The sequence below is a fragment of the Ovis canadensis genome, chromosome 19 (assembly GCF_042477335.2).
Source record: "Ovis canadensis isolate MfBH-ARS-UI-01 breed Bighorn chromosome 19, ARS-UI_OviCan_v2, whole genome shotgun sequence".
NCBI lineage: Eukaryota > Metazoa > Chordata > Mammalia > Artiodactyla > Bovidae > Ovis > Ovis canadensis.
This window is the reverse complement of record NC_091263.1, coordinates 29972266-29990911: the sequence shown is the minus strand read 5'-3', so window position 1 is coordinate 29990911 and position 18646 is coordinate 29972266. Positions and strand designations below refer to the sequence as shown.

Below are 18646 nucleotides of genomic sequence, written 5' to 3'. Positions count from 1 at the left end.
TCAGACTGGATGTGGGACTTATTGTCATTTTAAGAATAGAAAATAGGGTAATTAAACTTACCAGCTGCCGTCTACCCTCCCCGCCCCCAGTAACTGCAGTCTACAGAGTCAATATATTTTTTCAGAGAAGATTATTCACTCAATTTTTTCTGAACCATAATTAAACTTTATGATTAAAAAAATGTATCACAAATGGAAAAATTATTAAATAAAATTTCTTTATCATTATGGGCACTCTCTAAGATGTCTGATTCTGGTGTGGGTAGAGAGCCAAATATGTTATTTTTCACAGACTCAGGGATCAGATTTTCTGTATTTTTATTTAGCATTCACCAACATATAGACAACTTTTTTCTACTCGACTCTAAAAACAGTGGTAAAAATTAATAGATCAAGTCAATTGCTTTCCTATATAGTAGCAGTAAAAAATAGAATTTGAAATAAAAAACACATCACCACTTACCTTAGTACCAAAATAAAAGTTGAATTAGGTATAAATTTAGCAAAATACGTGCAAGGTCTTAATAAGGAAAAGTGTAAAACTCTGATGAAATAAAGTCAAAATCTGTCTGGATAGTCCATGTTCATGGCTGAAGAGACTCAATGTTGTTAAAATGTCAATTTTTCCCTAACTTAATCTATATATTCTCTGCAGTCCCAATCAGAATCCCATCAAGTTATTTTCTGTATCTTGACAAACTGATTCTAAAGATTTTTGTGGAATGGCACAACACCCAGAATAGTCAACACAGTACTGAAAAAGAACAAAGTCGGAAGACTGACACTTCTTGATTTCAAGACTTACCATAAAGCTATAGAAATCAAGATTGTGTGATATTGGTGAAAGAAGAGATAAACATATCAGTTGAACAGAATGGACTCAAATAAACAGTGAACTGATCTTTAAGGAGCAAAGGCAGTTTAGTGGAGAAAGGATAGTCTTTTCAACCGAGGATGCAAGGGTGCTAGAACAACTGAACATTTACATGCAAATGTATATATATTTAACAGGCCTTACATCATTCACAAAATTAACCCAAAATGGATCAGAAACCTAAATGTGAAACAAAAAACTATAAAACTTATAGAAGATAATATAGAAAATCTAGGTGACCTAGTGTTTAGCAATGAATTTTTATACAGTTCCAAAAGCATGAAAGAAATAAGATGGACTTAAAATTTTTTTAATTATAAAACTTCTTCTCTTCAAAACGTAATGACAAGACACTAGGCCACAGACTAGGAGAAAATATTTTCAGTAGACATATCTCCTGAAGGACTTGTATACAAAATATACAAAGACTTCCTAAAACTCAACATAACAACCCATAAATTAACATAACAACCCATAAATAAACCCAACAGTTTATTCATGGCTAGTGGGAAATGCAAAATGGTATAGCCTCTTGGAGAACAGTTAAACAGTAAAGAACTCAATATAGGTTTACCATACATTCCAGCAATTACCCTCCTAGATATTTACCCAATTTATGTCTACACAAAAACTTCCGTGTGAATGTTTATGTCAGCTATATTCATGCTCAGCCTTCTTCACAGTCCAACTCACATCCATACACGACCACAGGAAAAACCATAGCCTTGACTAGATGGACCTTAGTCGGCAACGTAATGTCTCTGCTTTTGAATATCCTATCTAGGTTGGTCATAACTTTTCTTCCAAGGAGTAAGCGTCTTTTGATTTCATGGCTGCAGTCACCATCTGCAGTGATTTTGGAGCCCCAAAAAATAAAGTCTGACACTGTTTCCACTGTTTCCCCATCTATTTCCCATGAAGTGATGGGACCAGATGCCATGATCTTCGTTTTCTGAATGTCGAGCTTTAAACCTACTTTTTCGCTCTCCTCTTTCACTTTCATCAAGAGGCATTTTAGCTCCTCTTCACTTTCTGCCATAAGGGTGGTGTCATCTGCATATCTGAGGTTGTTGATATTTCTCCCGGCAATCTTGATTCCAGCTTGTGTTTCTTCCAGTCCAGTGTTTCTCATGATGTACTCTGCATATAACTTAAATAAGCAGGGTGACAATATACAGCCTTGACGTACTCCTTTTCCTATTTGGAACCAGTCTGTTGTTCCATGTCCAGTTCGAACTGTTGCTTCCTGGCCTGCATACAGATTTCTCAAGAGGCAGGTCAGGTGGTCTGGTATTCTCATCTCTTTTAGAACCTTCCACAGTTTATTGTGATCCACACAATCAAAGGCTTTGGCATAGTCAATAAAGCAGAAATAGATGTTTTTCTGGAACTCTCTTGCTTTTTCGATGATCCAGCGGATGTTGGCAATTTGATCTCTGGTTCCTCTGCCTTTTCTAAAACCAGCTTGAACATCAGGGAGGTCATGGTTCACATATTGCTTAAGCCTGGCTTGGAGAATTTTGAGCATTACTTTACTAGCATGTGAGATGAGTGCAATTGTGCAGTAGTTTGAGCATTCTTTGGCATTGCCTTTCTTTGGAATTGGAATGAAAACTGACCTTTTCCAGTCCTGTGGCCACAGTAACATAAGTTGTTAATAATAGAGGAAACCTTTGGGGGAAGTGAAGGGGACATAGAAACTTTCTGTACTTTACGTGCAATTACTTTGCAAAGCTAAAATTGCTCTAAAAATAAAATCTCTTAATAAAGAACGATAGTAAAAAAAAATCATTATAATTTAACATGTTCTAATATCAATTACATTAAATTTAAGCCAGAGGTCAAGTTCTTTGTGCTTGTACACAACTTGGTGTACTTTGTTCTTCCTCTCCTTCCTTTTTCCTTTTTTTTTCAGCCCCTGTCTTTTCAGATGCTTTTCAATTTGAACAGAAACTTCACAAATAAAATGCAAATGACTGTTAAGCATATAAATAGATACTTAATACTACTGAGTAAGAAATGCAAAGTGAAACTAAACTGAAACATAGGTTGTCGCCTATCAGACTGCTGGACATCCTCAAGAGGGATATTATCCTGTGTCAGCCTGCTGCAGAGGAGCAGGCACCCTCATACTCAGCTTCTGGAAGTGCATACTGGCTCAACACCACACAGGGAGCAGTTTGGAACAATCTACTTAAACTACAATAACATATATCCTTTGAAAAACTATTCTACATTTAGGAATTTATCCCACAAGTATACTTGCATATGTACAAAATGATAAATATATGGGGATATTCATTGCAGTATCCCTAATGATAACAAAATACTGAAAATAACATAAATGTCCATTTATGTTCAGTAAATTAAGGATGCTTTCTATGTAGGAATATGAAAGAGCTCCAATAATAATACGTATAAACTAAAAATGCAGAACACTATTGCTGTATACTCCTTTTTTGTTAAGATTAAGAATAACGATAATATAGTCCTATTTACTTGTGTTGACTTGGGGAAAAAAAGCGACTAACAACATAAGAGCTGTGAGCTGAGATTATCCAGTGTCTTACTGAGGACTGTGGCCCAGGGATAGGCTCTGGGATAGCCCTGAGAAACTGTTCTGAAGAAGTAAGGGAGGAGGTCAGCATGATACCAACCAGAGTTCTTGGCCTTCTTCAATCAATAGAAATTGACTAGAAGGCAGACAAGAAATTCAGGCAAGGCTTTATTGGGACTTATACTGCAGTAGAGGGGGATAGCAAAAGCACATAACAGGTTCCCTTGCTCCCTGAGGCTGGGAGGAGATCCGATTCCTTGCGTGAGATAAGGGTAGGGTTATGCCCAGGAGTTGGGCCAGAGGGGTTTGCTCACCCCGTTGGTGGTGTTGAGTGCAGGGGGAGTGGGCAGTACCCTGCTTTTGCTCCCAACATCCTGTTTTTGCTCCAGTTTCTTCATAAGTGGCATTTGGGTTTTTTTGGTCTTCTTGTATCTTATTGTCCATAAGTTGCCCCAGCTGCACATTCATGCAGTTATTTTTAAGCCCTTATGGATTCTTTGTATTTTGTTGCTTGGAAATATTTGTTCAGGTGCAAATATTGCAGCAAAGGGTCTCAGGTCACAGGTCTCAGCCTGTCTTAAGCATATAGGCGATCTTGGCTATGGATATGTGTAATCAAGCACACATCTTGTTAACAAGGTTGCTGCTAGTCACAGGGAACATATATTTTAGTTCATGGTTTTAATGCTTGTCTAAGTGTGGGAAAATGCAAGAATCCAAGTTCATGAAAAATTCCTCCTGAAAATATCTATCTGAAGGTCTGTTCTGTGCCATTCTTTTCAGGGTGTTTTGAAGGTCAGTGACTGCAGTGGCAAATGAATTCATTCTTATAGAACAGGGTGGTGAGTGACCTTCTGTAGTTGGCACTTTATCAGTGGCCCCTGAGCACAACATGACCCTTGGCAGACAGAGGCAAGAGCAAGAAGGAAATTTTTCACTATATACATCTCCACCCCCAAGCATAGAACTGTATTACTTTCAAATAGGTATTTCAAAAGACAAAAAAAAAAGTTAAAATGTTCACATTTATGGTAAACTCAGAATAGCCAGGAAAAATTGCTTTTTGCTATTATCAAAGCTTGCTGCTGCTGCTAAGTCACATCAGTCATGTCCGACTCTGTGCAACCCCATAGACCGAAGCCCACTAGGCTCCTCTGTCCCTGGGATTCTCCAGGCAAGAATACTGGAGTGGGTTGCCATTTCCATTATTATTATTTGCATATGAAAATTCCTCTCTTGGGAAAGCTGTTAAAGTTATTTTTTAATTGTGAGGGGACTTTAATATTCCCAGTGAAAATCTGACTTTGCCGAAAAAGTAAGTTCAATTTTTTTAAACTTTTCTAACAATAATGTTCATTAAGAGAAAAAGTAGCAAGCTAATATTTCCTCCAAGAAAGTGTGTCAGTGGAAAATGTAAAATTTTATCTTTGGTCTGTTTTTTAAATGGGTAACTATAAAAAGTTCTAGCCCTTTTCTTTCACATCAACTCCCTATTCAGTCCTATGAAGTTATTTCTCTTTTAAAGCAGACTTTATTTTTTTCCCCCTCCTCTTTCTTCTACATCCACTGCCTCTATGCAATTGCTTTTCTATTTTCCTTGCTCTGGCAAAGATATAAAATGTTCTGTTAAGGCAACATTATCAAACAATAGGATATTGCTGGTAAGTTCTACAAGGAGTAGGCATTGATGCTATATTCTAATGAGCCTTGGGAAACGGAAGAGGGGAAGCATTCCTTGCTTCATGAAGCCACTTGCAGTCTTGAGCCCTAATGTGTAGTGATCTTGAGGGCTATCTATATGAATTATTTGGAGTTCTCCACGAGGGAGATCTGCCTCTTCTCCCCATTTAGTTATTTGGTCATTTATATGTATTAGTAGAGGCTCATGGATGCATGCGTATGTCTGACTCTTTGCGACCCGCCTGGACTTTGTAGCCCACCAGGCTCCTCTGTCCATGGGATTCTCTAGGCGAGAATACTGGAGTGGGTTGCCATGACCTCCTCCAGGGGATCTTCCCTACCCAGGGATCAAACCAGCATCACCTGCGCTGGCAGGTGTGTTCTTTACCACTGTGCCACCTGAGAAACCCAGGTTCCTGGGTTTTTATTTTGTATTTTGGGTTGTCGTGCAATACCACTTTATTCTGTTGCTCACATAGTTCCAGCTTTGGCCACTGGGGGCTCTCTCAGTTGGCTCCTGAGTCCCTTCCATGTGCACCCATAGTGTGTGTGTGTTTTCTTTTTGAGCACTCCCTTTATTTTCTGCCACTAAAAGATGTTCCAGTCTCATTTTATGTATCTCTTGCCCAGTCTTAGAATCAACCAGTTCACCAAGAGACTCAAGGTTTTTTTTAAAAATTGGAGAATGGTATTAGACATTAAGAACAGCATGCATCCCTGTATTTTTAACCTTTCTTGAGTCCCTGCATGTAAGATGGTTTTCTTGCAGATAGCATATAGTTAAGCCTTACTTTGTGTCCTCTCTGATATCCTCTGTCTGTTAACTTGTGTATTTAGATTGTACATTTTAAAAATGATTATTGACGTAGTTGGACTAATATCTACCATGTTGTTCAGTTTTCTCTTTGCTACAGGTGTTATTTTTTCGGCGTTCTGTGGTTTTAATACTTAAGCATTTTATATGATTCCATTTTATCTCCTCTCTTAGCCTGTCAACTGTACTTCTTTTTTAAAGAAAACATTGTAGTGATTGCCATAGAGTTTAAACTCATCTAAGTCCACCTTCAAATAGCACTATACCACCTCCTATGTGGTATAGTACATATATATCTTATAATAAAGTCTTCCCAATTCATCCCTCTTGTCCCCTAAAACATAGCTGTCACTCGTTTAACTTATCCATGTTCTATAATCATCCAGTAACAGTTACTGCTTTAAACAAACAGTTATCTCGAGATGAATTAAGAATTAGAAAAATAAAGTGTTATATTTTATATAACAGAAGAACTTCCTTTAGCACTTGCTGCAGGGCAGGTCTGGTGGCAGTGCGTTGTCGTTCATATTCCATCTCTCTCCCTTTCTCTCAGACTTCTAGAGTAGTAACTTCTGAAATAACGGGAAGTTTTTACTTCTTCACTTTTGAAAGATAGTTTCACTGGATGTAAACGCTAGCTTAGTGGGGATTTCTTTCCACACTTTATTTTTTGGCCACACAGCCTGTGGGACCTTAATTGCCCCAACAGGGCTTGAACCTGGACTCTGGGCAGTAAGAGCATGAATTCCTAACCGCAGGACCACCAGGGATTCCCTCTTTCCACACTTCGAATATTTAGCTTTTTTCTCTTCTTGCTTTCATTGTTTCTGATGAGAAGGGTGTGCTCTTTTATTCTTGTTCCTTTAAAGGAAAGCTGGGGTTTTTTTCCCTCAAGATTTTCTCTTTGTTTGCAGTCTTCTGCAGTTTGTATACGATATGACTAGGTGTAGATATTGTAGTAATTACCAGCTTCATGTTTTATGAGCTTCCCAGACCTTTGGAGTCTATCATTAATTTTGATATGGCTATCAATAATTTAGCCATTATTTCCTCAACTATTTCTTTTTCTCCATTCCCTCCTTATTCTCCTTCTGATGTCACAGTTATGCACATGATACACCTTTTAATATTGTCCCCCAAGGAATGACTATTTTCCTTTTTTTCCCTATCCTTTTCCTCTTAGCATTTCAGCGTGGAAAGTTTCTTTTGACCTATCTTCAAGATTGCTGGGTTTTCCTCAGCTATCTCCTGTCTACTTATGAGCATATCGAAGGCGTTCTTCATTTCTGTTAGTGTTTTTGATTTTTAGCATTTCAGTTTATTCCTTAGATTTTCCATTTCTTTGCTTACATCACCCACCTATCCTTGCATTTTGCCTACTTTTACCATTAGAGCCCTTAGCATATTAATCATAGTTATTTTAAGTTCCCTGCATGATGATTCCAAAATCTGTTATGGCTGGTTCTGATGGTTTCTTCAGAGTGTTTTCCTTTCCTTTTGGCATGCCTTGTAATTTGGTGTTGAAAGCCAGACACGCTTTAGTCAGGCATCAGAGGTGGTTGGTAGGCCTTTAGTCTAAGAACCTGTGTTAGTCCGGCTAGGAGTTGGGCTGTATTCCTTGTTTACTATGGCTATAGGTGCCACAGGCTCTATGTTTCTCTAATAGCCTTGTGTTGGTCTCCCCTCTTCACTTTGGGCTTCCCTGTTTTTCTCCTTGGAGAGTCTGTGTCTTGCAGCCCATGTAACTATAATTCGGTGTGGTTATGCTGGAACCTTGTTGGTGTGTGATAACATGTTGAGGTGGGGATGCATTCTGTAATCTTCTGATTAAATAAGTCTTTTAGGGGGACACTCTTTCAGGACAAGTATAGCTTTTCCATCCACTTCCTTCCCCTTCCCTGCCTGCAGAGTTCCCAGTCTATTTTCTTGAAACCCTGACCTTTGTTGACTATGTTATGCTTTTGTTTTTATTTCTCCCTCAGTGAGGCAATGGCACCCCACTCCAGTACTCTTGCCTGGAAAATCCCGTGGACGGAGGAGCCTGGTAGGCTGCAGTCCCATGGGGTCGCTAAGAGTCGGACACGACTGAGCGACTTCACTTTCACTTTTTACTTTCATGCATTGGAGAAGGCAGTGGCAACCCACTCCAGTGTTCTTGCCTGGAGAATCCTAGGGACGGGAGAGCCTGTTGGGCTGCCATCTATGGGGTCACACAGAGTCGGACACGACTGAAGCGACTTAGCAGCAGCAGCAGCAGTGAGGCAGGAAGGCTGGAGGGGGCTGGAGCAGGGAGGAATTTCCCTATTCCGGTTGAAATCAAGTTTCAGAATTTTCCCCAGCTAAGTGCTTACCCCTGGAGAGTAAGCCATTGTTATGGAGAAGGTTCTGAACAGTATTTCCTCCTGCCTACTCCTCTGCTCCTGCAAGACCCATGAGGGGATCCTACATGTACCCTAGCTATGGGAACCTGATTGCGTTCCTGGAGTGAAAGCCTGTGAAAGTGTGCCCCCCTCAACAAGACAGCAACCCTTAGGGCTTTCTGACTCATGCTAGTCACACTCCACCACTCGCAGCAATTCATCCAGATTACCAGTTGAGGGTTCCTGCTTGTTTACGGCTCCTGCAGCTTCTGCTCTAGCTAGGTGGGTCTTGGTTGATAGAGTTCTCTAGATGCACTTGTCTCTCCACGTTTTTATGGTGGTGGTTTGTCCTCACTTCTCAGACAGGTCAAGAAAATCATTCATTTTAAGGCTGTCCAGCTTTTTCTTGTTGAATTGACGGGAGTGACATCTTCCAAGCTCTTTACATGTTGTTAGAGCTGAAACCAGAAATGCTTGTAAGTCTTTTTTGAGGAATTTTTATTTGGTTTTATAAAATTTGTCAGTGACAGAAATAGTAAATTGAAGCATATGTTCATTAGTAAATATGGTAACATTTTGCTTCAGGGAAACATATAAAGTAGAATGTTTTAATAATTAAGGAAGCCAATTATTTGTTCAATGATACCATAAGTGAAAGATCCACAGTGGGGTAGGCAGAAATCTGGCGCGCACTGCCCCCCCCCCCCACCATTCCTGCCCAATCTTTCAGGCTTTTCTTGCCTGCAGATTCTGAGAAGCAGGTTAGGATCTTTCTGTCATGCATCACCCAGTTAATTATCTGATGCCATTGGCACAGTTCGGTGCCTGAACTGTGAAGCCCAGTATATCCTGGCACAGATTCTTGATTTAGAAGTTTAATTTTGGTTAGAAACATTTGTTCAGAGTGAAAATTGCAGACAGTGACATCGTGGCCTTCTGTAGAACATTTGTGTATGCGCGCGTATGTATGTGTTGGTTGCTCAGTCGTCATGTCCAGCTCCTTGCGACCCCTTGGACTGTAGCTTCCAGGCTTCTCTGTCCATGGAATTCTCCAGGCAAGAGAATACTGGAGTGGGTTGCCATGCCCTTCTTCAGGGGATCTTCCCAATCCAGGGATTGAACCCGGGCCTCCCACATTGCAGGCAGGTTCTTTACCATTTGAGCTACCCATGTAAGCAGTATTAATTGAATTGGAATGAAGACTTATAAAAGAGCAAAATTAAATGGAGTTACTTTCTCTTTTCATTTATATATAGATACCGTATGATTTTTAGGAGGCTCCATTGTAGGACACTAACATTCTTTGTAGTAGTTTATGTCTTCAAAAAAATAGCTAGTTAAATTGTTACCACTGAAGTCTTCAGTCCCAAACTGAGTTGAAGATGGTCAGAGAGTCCAATCTGACAAAATCGTAGAATACTTACTTTAGGAATTAACATTTCTAGAGTGTGGTTCAAGAATATCAACTTTGAAAATCCTGAACTCACCTCTTACCATGGACACACCAGATCTATAGCTACATATGAAACAGTTCCCTCTGAAAAAGACCTGAAAAATAGCTGAACAGCCCCTTCATATCAGATAAGAAAAGGATGACGTTGAGGTTGGTAGGAAGGGCTACAGTCTCATCAAAAACTCCAGCCCCAGTACTCCCAACAAATCAGACAACCTCAAAGAAGTGGATAAATGCCTAGAAAAATACAACCTTCCAAGACAGAATCATGAGGAAATAGAAAATCTGAGGAGGCCAGTTACTAGAATACTAATCAGTAATGAAATACCTTCCCCCCAAAACTAAAGTCTAGGACCAGGTGGCTTCCCTGGTGAATTCTACCAAATACTCAAAGAAGATTTAATGCCAGTCCTCAACCTCTTCCTAAAAAGTAAAGAGGAGGGAATGGTTCAGACTTGTTTTACAAGACCAGCTTTACCCTGATACCAAAATTAAACAAGGACACCACAAAAAAAGAAAATGACAGGCCAATACCCTCAGTGAACATAGATGCAGAAATCCTTGTCCCAAACCAAATTCAGTGACACATTAAAAGGAGCACACACCCTGCTTCAGTGGGATGTACTGCAGTATGCATGGTTGGTTCAGATCACTCAGCGCATTAACAAAATGAAAGATAGAACCCTGTGATCATCTCAGTAGATGCAGAAAGAGCATTGGACAAAATTCAGCTTCCATTTGTGGATGAATGGATGAGTGGATGAATTCTCAACATTTGTGTAGAAACTCTCAACAAAGTGGATATAGAAGAAACACATCTCAATGCAATAAAGGTCATATATGACTAGCCTACAACCAATATCATATTGAATGGTGACAGGACAAATCAAGGAAGACAACCAACTATCACCACTTTTATTCAATTTAGTATTGAAAGCCCTAGCCAGAGCAGTTAGGCAAGAAAAAGAAATCAAAGGGATCCAAATTGGAAAGGAGGAAGTAAAACTGTCACTATTTGCAGATGACATGATTTTATATATAGAAAACCTTAAGACTCTATAAAAAAAAAAACTATTAGAACTAATAAATGAATTCAGTATAGTTGCTGTATACAAAGTAAATATACAAAAATACATTGCATGTGTATATACTAACAATGAACTATCTGAGAAATTAAGAAAACAATCCCATAGACAAGTGCATCAAAAAGAATAACTATAACCAAAGAGGTGAAACACCTATACACTAAACACTATAACTATTTTTCCAGTGGTCATGTGTGGATGTGAGAGTTGGATAGTAAAGAAAGCTGAGCACCGAAGAATTTATGCTTTTAAACTATGGTGTTGGAGAAGACTCTTGAGAGTCCCTTGGAGTGCAAGGAGATCCAACCAGTCAATCCTAAAGGAAATCAGTCCTGAATATTCATTGGAAGGACTGATGCTGAAGCTGAAACTCCCAATAGTTTGGCCACCTGATGCGAAGAACTGACTTATTGGAAAAGACTCTGATGCTGGGAAAGATTGAAGGCAGGAGGAGAAGGGGATGACAGAGGACGAGATGGTTGGATGGCATCACCGACACAATGGACATGAGTTTGAGTAGGACAGGGAAGACTGGCGTGTTGCATGGGGTCGCAAAGAGTTGGACACGACTGAGCAACTGAACTGAACTGAAACATTATAAAACAGTGATGAAAGAAACGGAAGAAAATATAAATGGAAAGCTATTTCATGCTTTTGGATTGGAAGAATTTATATTGTTAAAATGTCCATTCTGATCCCTACCAGGGTTCTTGGCGTTCCCCAATCAATAGAAATTGACTAGAGGTCAGACAGGAAATTCACAGGACACTTTATTGGGGCTCCTGTAGCTTCAGGAGGAAGTAAAAACAACATGTTCCCTTGCTCCCTCCCAGAGGTGGGGCAAGTGTTTCCTTATATGGGGTGAGGGTAAGGATGTGTCCAGGCGTTGGGCTGCGGAGGTGGCTTAGGTGTTTTCCCCACCCCGTTGGTGGTGCTGTGTGCAAGGGGCTTGCGCAATACCCTCCTTTTGCTTTTGACACCCTGTTTTTGCTCAGGGCTCTTCAGAAGTGGCATTTGGGTTTCTTTGGTCTTTGTGTATCTTTTTGTCCATAATTTGCCCCAACTGCACATGTATCCAGTTGTTTTTAGTCCCTTATAGTTTCTTTGTATTTCGTTGCTTGAAATGTTTGTCCAGGTATAAGCATTGGAGAACTTTGGCAAAGGGTCCCAGGTCCCAGCCTGTCTCAATACTGCCCAAAGCAATTTACAGATTCAGTGCAACCCCTATCAGAATATCAATGACATTTTCACAGAAATAGAACAAAATGTTAAAATTTGTATGGAACCACTAAAGACTCTAGCTATAGCTCATTCCATCAAAACTTCCTATTGACGCACACTTCAGACACTAGTCTTGAGAAGGAAATGGCAACCCACTCTGGTGTTCTTGCCTGGAGAATTCCATGGACAGAGGAGCCTGGTGGGCTACAGTCCATGGGGTCGCAAAGAGTCAGACACGACTGAGCTACTGGACAACAGCAACAACAAGACGCTAATCAAAAGCCCAGGATATCACCTATGTTTCTGACCAATAAGCTACAGGTTGGACCTTCAAACTTCAGGTGCCAGCTTCAAATCCAGCTTCATGCCTGTACCTTTGAATTACTTGCTATAAATTGGAGGTGCCCACCAGCCCCTCCACAAGTTTGATTAATTGCTAGAGTGACTCACAGAACTCAGGAAAAGTCTCCTTACATTTACTGGTTTCTTATGAAAGGCTGTAGTAAAGAATACAGATGGACATCCAGGTGGAAGAGATGCACAGTGCAGGGCATGTGGGAAAGGGGTGAATGTTAAAATCTGTATGGAACCACTAAAGACTCTAGTTACAGCTCATTCCATCAAAACTTCCTATTAACGCACACTTCAGACACTAGTCTGGAGAAGGAAATGGCAACCCACTCTGGTGTTCTTGCCTGGAGAATTCCATGGACAGAGGAGCCTGGTGGGCTACTCTGCCCTCCCAGTCTCTCTGTATGTTCAGCAACCTGGAAGCTCTCCAAACCCTGTACTTTAAGGAAGGCTTCATCACGTCGGCATGATAGATCATTAACTCCATTTCATCCCTTCTCCCTTCTCAAGAGCATGGGAGGTGGGACTGAAAATTCCAATCTTATAATATTAGCCTGGTCCTTCTGGTGACTAGTCCTCACCCAGGAGCCATCTAGCAGCTCATCCAGAATTATCTCAAGAGAGCAAAGGACACTCCTACCACCCAGGAAATGACAAGGGCTTTAGGAGCTCTGTGTCAAAAACAGGTCAAAGATCAATATTTGAAAAAGAGATGTTCCTAGTTTTCTTAAAATATAGGAAATTACAGGAACTCTGTGCCAGGAACTAGGGGTAGAGACCAAATATATATTTTCTATTATCTCACAGGCTCTAGCCAAAGCGATCTTGAGAAAGAAGAACAAAGCTGGAGCCATTACATAGTCCCTGGTTTGACACTATATTTCAAGGCTGTGGTAATCAAACAGTATGGTATTGGCATTAAAAACAGACATATCAGTGGAACAAAATCGAGAGCCTTGGAATAAATCCGTGCATATGTGTTTAATTAATTTATGACAAAGAGGCAAGAACAGGGCTTCCCTGGTGGCTCAGTGGTAAAGAATCCACCTGCCAGTGCAGGAGACAAGGGTCCAGCCCCTGATCTGGGGAGATCCCACGTGCTGTGGAGCAGCTCACCCCATGGGTTACAACTGTTGAGCCTGTGCTCTAGAGCCCAGGAGCCACAGCTGCTGAGCCCTGAGCCCATGTGCCTCAACTGCTGAAGCCTGCATGCCCTAGAGACCATTTTCTATAACAGAAACCCCCACACTGAGAAGCCCAGACACTCAAACTAGAGAGTAACCCCCACACACTGTAACATGAGAAGCCTGAATAGCAGATGAAGACCCTGCACAGCCAAAAATAAATAAGATCATTTTTTTTAAAAGAGGCAAGAATATTCAATGGGGAAAGGCAATCTCTTCAGATAAATGGTGTTGGAAAAACTAGACAGCCACATTCAAAAGAATAAAACAAGACTATTATCTTATACCATACACAAAAGTTAATTCAGAATGGATCAGAGGCTTGAATCTAAGACCTGAAGCTGTAAAAGAGAGTGGCATCCTCCTAGAAGGAAAGACAGGCGGTGAACTTCTTGACATCAGTCTTGGTAATGTCAAGAATCTTTTGGATCTGACACCAAAAGCAAAAATTAACAAATTGGACTACTTCAGACTAAAAAGTTTCTGCACAGCATCAGAAACTATCAACAAAATGAATGGGGAACTTACTGAATGGGAGAAGATATTTGCAAATCATATATCTGATAAGAGGCTAAGATCCAAAATATATAAAAATCTCATATGACTCAATAGCAAAAAATAAACAGTTTAAAAATTGGACAGAAGATATAAACTCCAAAGAAGACAAACAGATGGCCAATAGACACATTAAAAGGTTCTCAACATTACTAATTATCAGAGAAACGCAAAGCAAAACCACAATGAGATATTACCTCACACTGGTCAGAATGACCATCATCAAAAGCTCTACAAATAAAAATTGCTAGAGAGGGTGTGAAGAAAAGGGAAGCTTCTTGTATTGTTGGTAGGAATGTATACTGGTGCAGCTACTGTGGAAAACAGTATGGAGAGTCTTCAAAAACTTTTAAATAGAACTGTCATATGATCCAGCAGTTTCACTTCTGTACAGTTTTCCAAAGAAAACAGAAATCCTAATTCAGATATATGCCTTCCTGTGTTCATTGCAACATTATTTACAGTAGCCAAGATATGGAAATGACCTGTGTCTGTCAGCAGATGAGTGAGTAAAGAACACACACATGTGCATGAATGGAATACTCTTAGCCATAAAAAAGAATGGAATCTTACTATTTGTGACAACATGGATGGACCTTGATAGCATTATGCTAAGTGAAATAAGTCAAAGAGAGAGAAATACTGTATGGTTTCACTTGTATGTAGAATCTAACTAACAAAAACCAAGCTCCCCAATGTAGAGAACTGTAGAGACTGGTCGTTGCCAAAGAGGCAGGTTGAAGGGGTCAAAAGGCAAGAAATTCCAGGTGTAAAAGCAGTCAGTCATGGGGATGTAATGTACAGGGTAGTGGCAATAGTTAATACTGTATTGCATAAGAGAGTAAATCTTACAACTTCTCAGCATAAGAAAAACATTTCATTACTATGTATGGTGATGATGGTAACTAGACTTACTGTGGTGATAATTTTGCAGTGTATACAAATATTGAGTCATTTGTTGTACACTGAAACTAATGTTATAAATCAATTATATATAACAGTGAAATTCAATGAAAGAATTAGCATTTCTTTTTTTCTAAATGGCCAAAACTGAGCTCTGTTTTATTTATTTATTAATAATTTTATTTATTTATTTATTTATGGATGTGCTGGGTCTTCATTGCTGTGCTGGCTTTGCTCTAGTTGTGGTGAGTGGGGGCTACTCAGTAGTTGCAATGTGAGAGCTTCTCATTTTGGTGGCCTCTCTTGAACACAGGCTCTAGAGTGGGTGGGCTTCAGTAGTTGCAGCTCCTGGGCTTTAGAGCACAGGCTTAGTACTTGTGGTCCACGGCCTTAGCTGTTCAGTGGCATGTGGGATCTTCCCAACCCAGGGATTGAACTCAAGTGTCCTGCATTGGCAGGTTAATTCTTTACCACCCAGCCACCAAAGAAGCCCTATTTATTTATTCATTTATGACTGCCCCCCACAGCATGTGAGATCTTAGTTTCCTGAACAAGGATCAAACTAGTACCCTCCTCTAGTGGAAGCACACTGATTCTTATACCACCAAGGACGTCCAAGCAGCGCAGAGTCTTCCTCACTGGACTACCAATGTTCAGTCACTATGTCCGACTCGTTGCGATCCCGTGGACTGCAGCACACCAGGCTCCTCTGGCCTCCACTGCCTCCTGGAGCTTGCTCAAACTCATGTCCATTGAGTTGGTGATGCCATCCAACCATCTCATCCTCTGTCATCCCTTCTCCTCCTGCCCTCAGTATTTCCCGGCATCAGGGTCTTTTCCATTGAGTTGGCTCTTTGCGTCAGGTGGCCAAAGTATTGGAGCTTTAGCTTCAGCATCAGTCCTTCCAATGAATATTCAGAGTTGATTTGCTTTAGGATTGACTGGTTTGATCTCCTTGAAGTCCAAGGGACTCTCAAAAGTCTTCTCCAGCATCACAGTTCAAAAGCATCAATTCTTCGGTGCTCAGCCTTCTTATGGTCCAATTTGCACATCTGTACATGACTACTGGAAAAACCATAGCTTTAACTAGACTGACCCTTGTCAGCAAAGTGATGTCTCTGCTTTTTAACACACTGTCTAGGTTTGTCATAGCTTTCCTTCCAGGGATCAAGCATCTTTTAATTTCATGACTGTAGTCACCACCCACAGTGATTTTGGAGCCCAAGAAAAATCTGTCACTGCCTCCACTTTCTACCCTTCTATTTGCTGAGAATTGATAGTGCATGCCACGATCTTAGTTTTTTTAATATTGAGTTTTAAACCAGCTTTTTCACTCTCCTCTTTCATTCCTATTGACTCTTTAGTTCCTCTTCACTTTCTGCCATTAGAGTGGTATCATCTGCATATCTGAGGTTATTGATATTTCTCCTGGGTAGCTTGATTCCAGCTTATGATTCATCCAGCCTGGCATTTCGCATGGTGTACTCTGCATAGAAGTTAAATAAACAGAGTGACAGTATACTCCCTTGTCATACTCCTTTCCCACTTTTGGACCACCAGGGAAGTCCCCAAGAATTGGCATTTCCATATGTTGACTACTCAGCACACACTGGGTGTGAGGGTGCTCTGTCGCTTGAGGAGAGCAAGGCTCCCACGGAGCTCTGACATGCACAACAGCCTGCGGGAGGTGTCTGCATGTAGGTCTGCCCGGTCCCCAAGCGTGTGCTCTGCCATGGCCACTGTGCGTTCACAGAGCACCACCAGGAGGGTCCCATGGGGAGAAGAAGTGTCTTGTAGAAAGGAATATCTAGAATTTTGCTCTCAGCTGTGACACATAGTCACTGAAGGTCAGTTTTTGGCCCTTGAAGTGACTTTAAAAACTCTCGCAGATGGTTTCAGCTCTAAAGTCTTTGCATACCTGATATGGCAACAGGCCTCACTGTCCACCAGGGGATCCTTACATGAAAGCTGTAGCTTCTGTTTACTCCCATACATATCTAATTGAGCTTCATAATGACCAGAGTGTGGTAGGAGTAAAGGAAAGTGATGCTTTAGGGAAGAAGGAAGAGGCGTGAACCTTCCAGAGACCCTGGCCAAGAGAACATAGAAGCTTCATCCCCTGGAGGAGGCATGTTGCGGAGGTCAAGTTCACACAGGGCCTTGTTGGATTCAAACCAATTCAAAGCAGGCAGGTGGATCTGATGAGAAGGGAGAAGGCTTTTGCCCAACAGAGTTAAAGAAATGCCATCTTCACTTGTATGTAGTGAAGATGTATCTTTACTTTACATTGGGACTCAAGGAAGCATGATTAAATATGACTAGTTATTAATTCATTTTAGTTCTGCACTGAACAAATTGCCCCCAAGGCCACAGCATATGTGTTAGAGGGGGGAAAAAAACTAGGAAGACAACAAAAGACTTAGAGGAAAGAAAAAAAAGTCTGAATGAAGACCCATCTCAGGTCACAGGCTCATGTCACGTATGTGCTGTAGCTGTGAACACATCCTGCCACCCCCTCAGTGAAGGGGAAGAACTGTTTTCCCCTCTTGTACCTGTGGCTTGAAATCCCTCCTGCCATCGGGCCTTGGAGACTTCCCCCCACTCCACCGTTTCGAGATTCTTCCAGTGTCCACTGTACCTGTGTGTATCTGAGCATGAGCAGTGTTGGGGAGCCCAGGAAGGAAGGGATGGCCTGATTGGCTCCTAGTTTCCTGCCAGACTTGGCACCGCCTGATCTCCTGAGCCTGCCCTCCTTGCCTGGGGGGCCAGGTGAGCAGTCAGGGCTGCTGGGTCAGCTCTCGCCAACCAGCCAGGCATCAGGCAGGTGACTCCAGGAGGCTGATTCCACTTCTTTGCGCTGTGGCAGAGCCACCACCCTGTGGTCAAGGGCACCGAGGCTGGCCCCTGTGTCTCATGTCGAGAGACAAGTGTGTGTCTCTCCAGCGTGACTCAATTTCTCACTTGATGGCCCACTTAATGTAGATGAATGAAGTATATAGTGAAATGAAACCACAGTCTCAGGGTATCGCTTTGCTTCACAGGCCTTGGTTAGCATTTGCTGGCACACAGTTGTTAACTGTTGCTTGAATTCTTTTACTTGTCAAGTGATGGAAATAATTGTTGAAAAAACAAAGCAAACTCCAAATAAAACATAACCCTCCTGCAGATTCCACTTCCTTTGAGAATCACCAAATCTGGCCTAGAACCAGCTTTGTGCATGAAGTGTACCTCTGATCGGGAAGAGAACAAGCTTTACAAGCTCTATATGGGAAACGCACAGGCTTTAGAGCTGAGAGAAACTCAGAGAGCCTATAAATTAATCACTTCAAGGGCGATGAGCTTTCATGCTGGGTAGATGTGTTCTTTGGTGACACAGGGATTGCCAAAGCCTGGAAAGCCAGCTCTTCACCCCAGCAAAGAATGACAGTCCCAGCAGTCTGTGTCCTTCACCCACGAGGAGCCTCTTCTGTTCGTAGGTCCCAACGATGGAGATTATATTTTTCAAGGGAAAAGCTGATGAGGTATTCAGCTCAATTTATTTGTAACCCTTAAAATTATTTCCTTTTATTCTTTTAGTTTAATTGGCATGTTTTTTTCAAACCACTGTTT

General features: G+C 41.1%; 1 protein-coding gene across 5 annotated transcripts in view; it reads left to right on the top strand.

Moving 5' to 3' along the window:
- Positions 1-18646, top strand: part of ANO10 (anoctamin 10) — a 214666-nt gene that overhangs the window by 123855 nt on the left and 72165 nt on the right. The window lies entirely within an intron of this gene.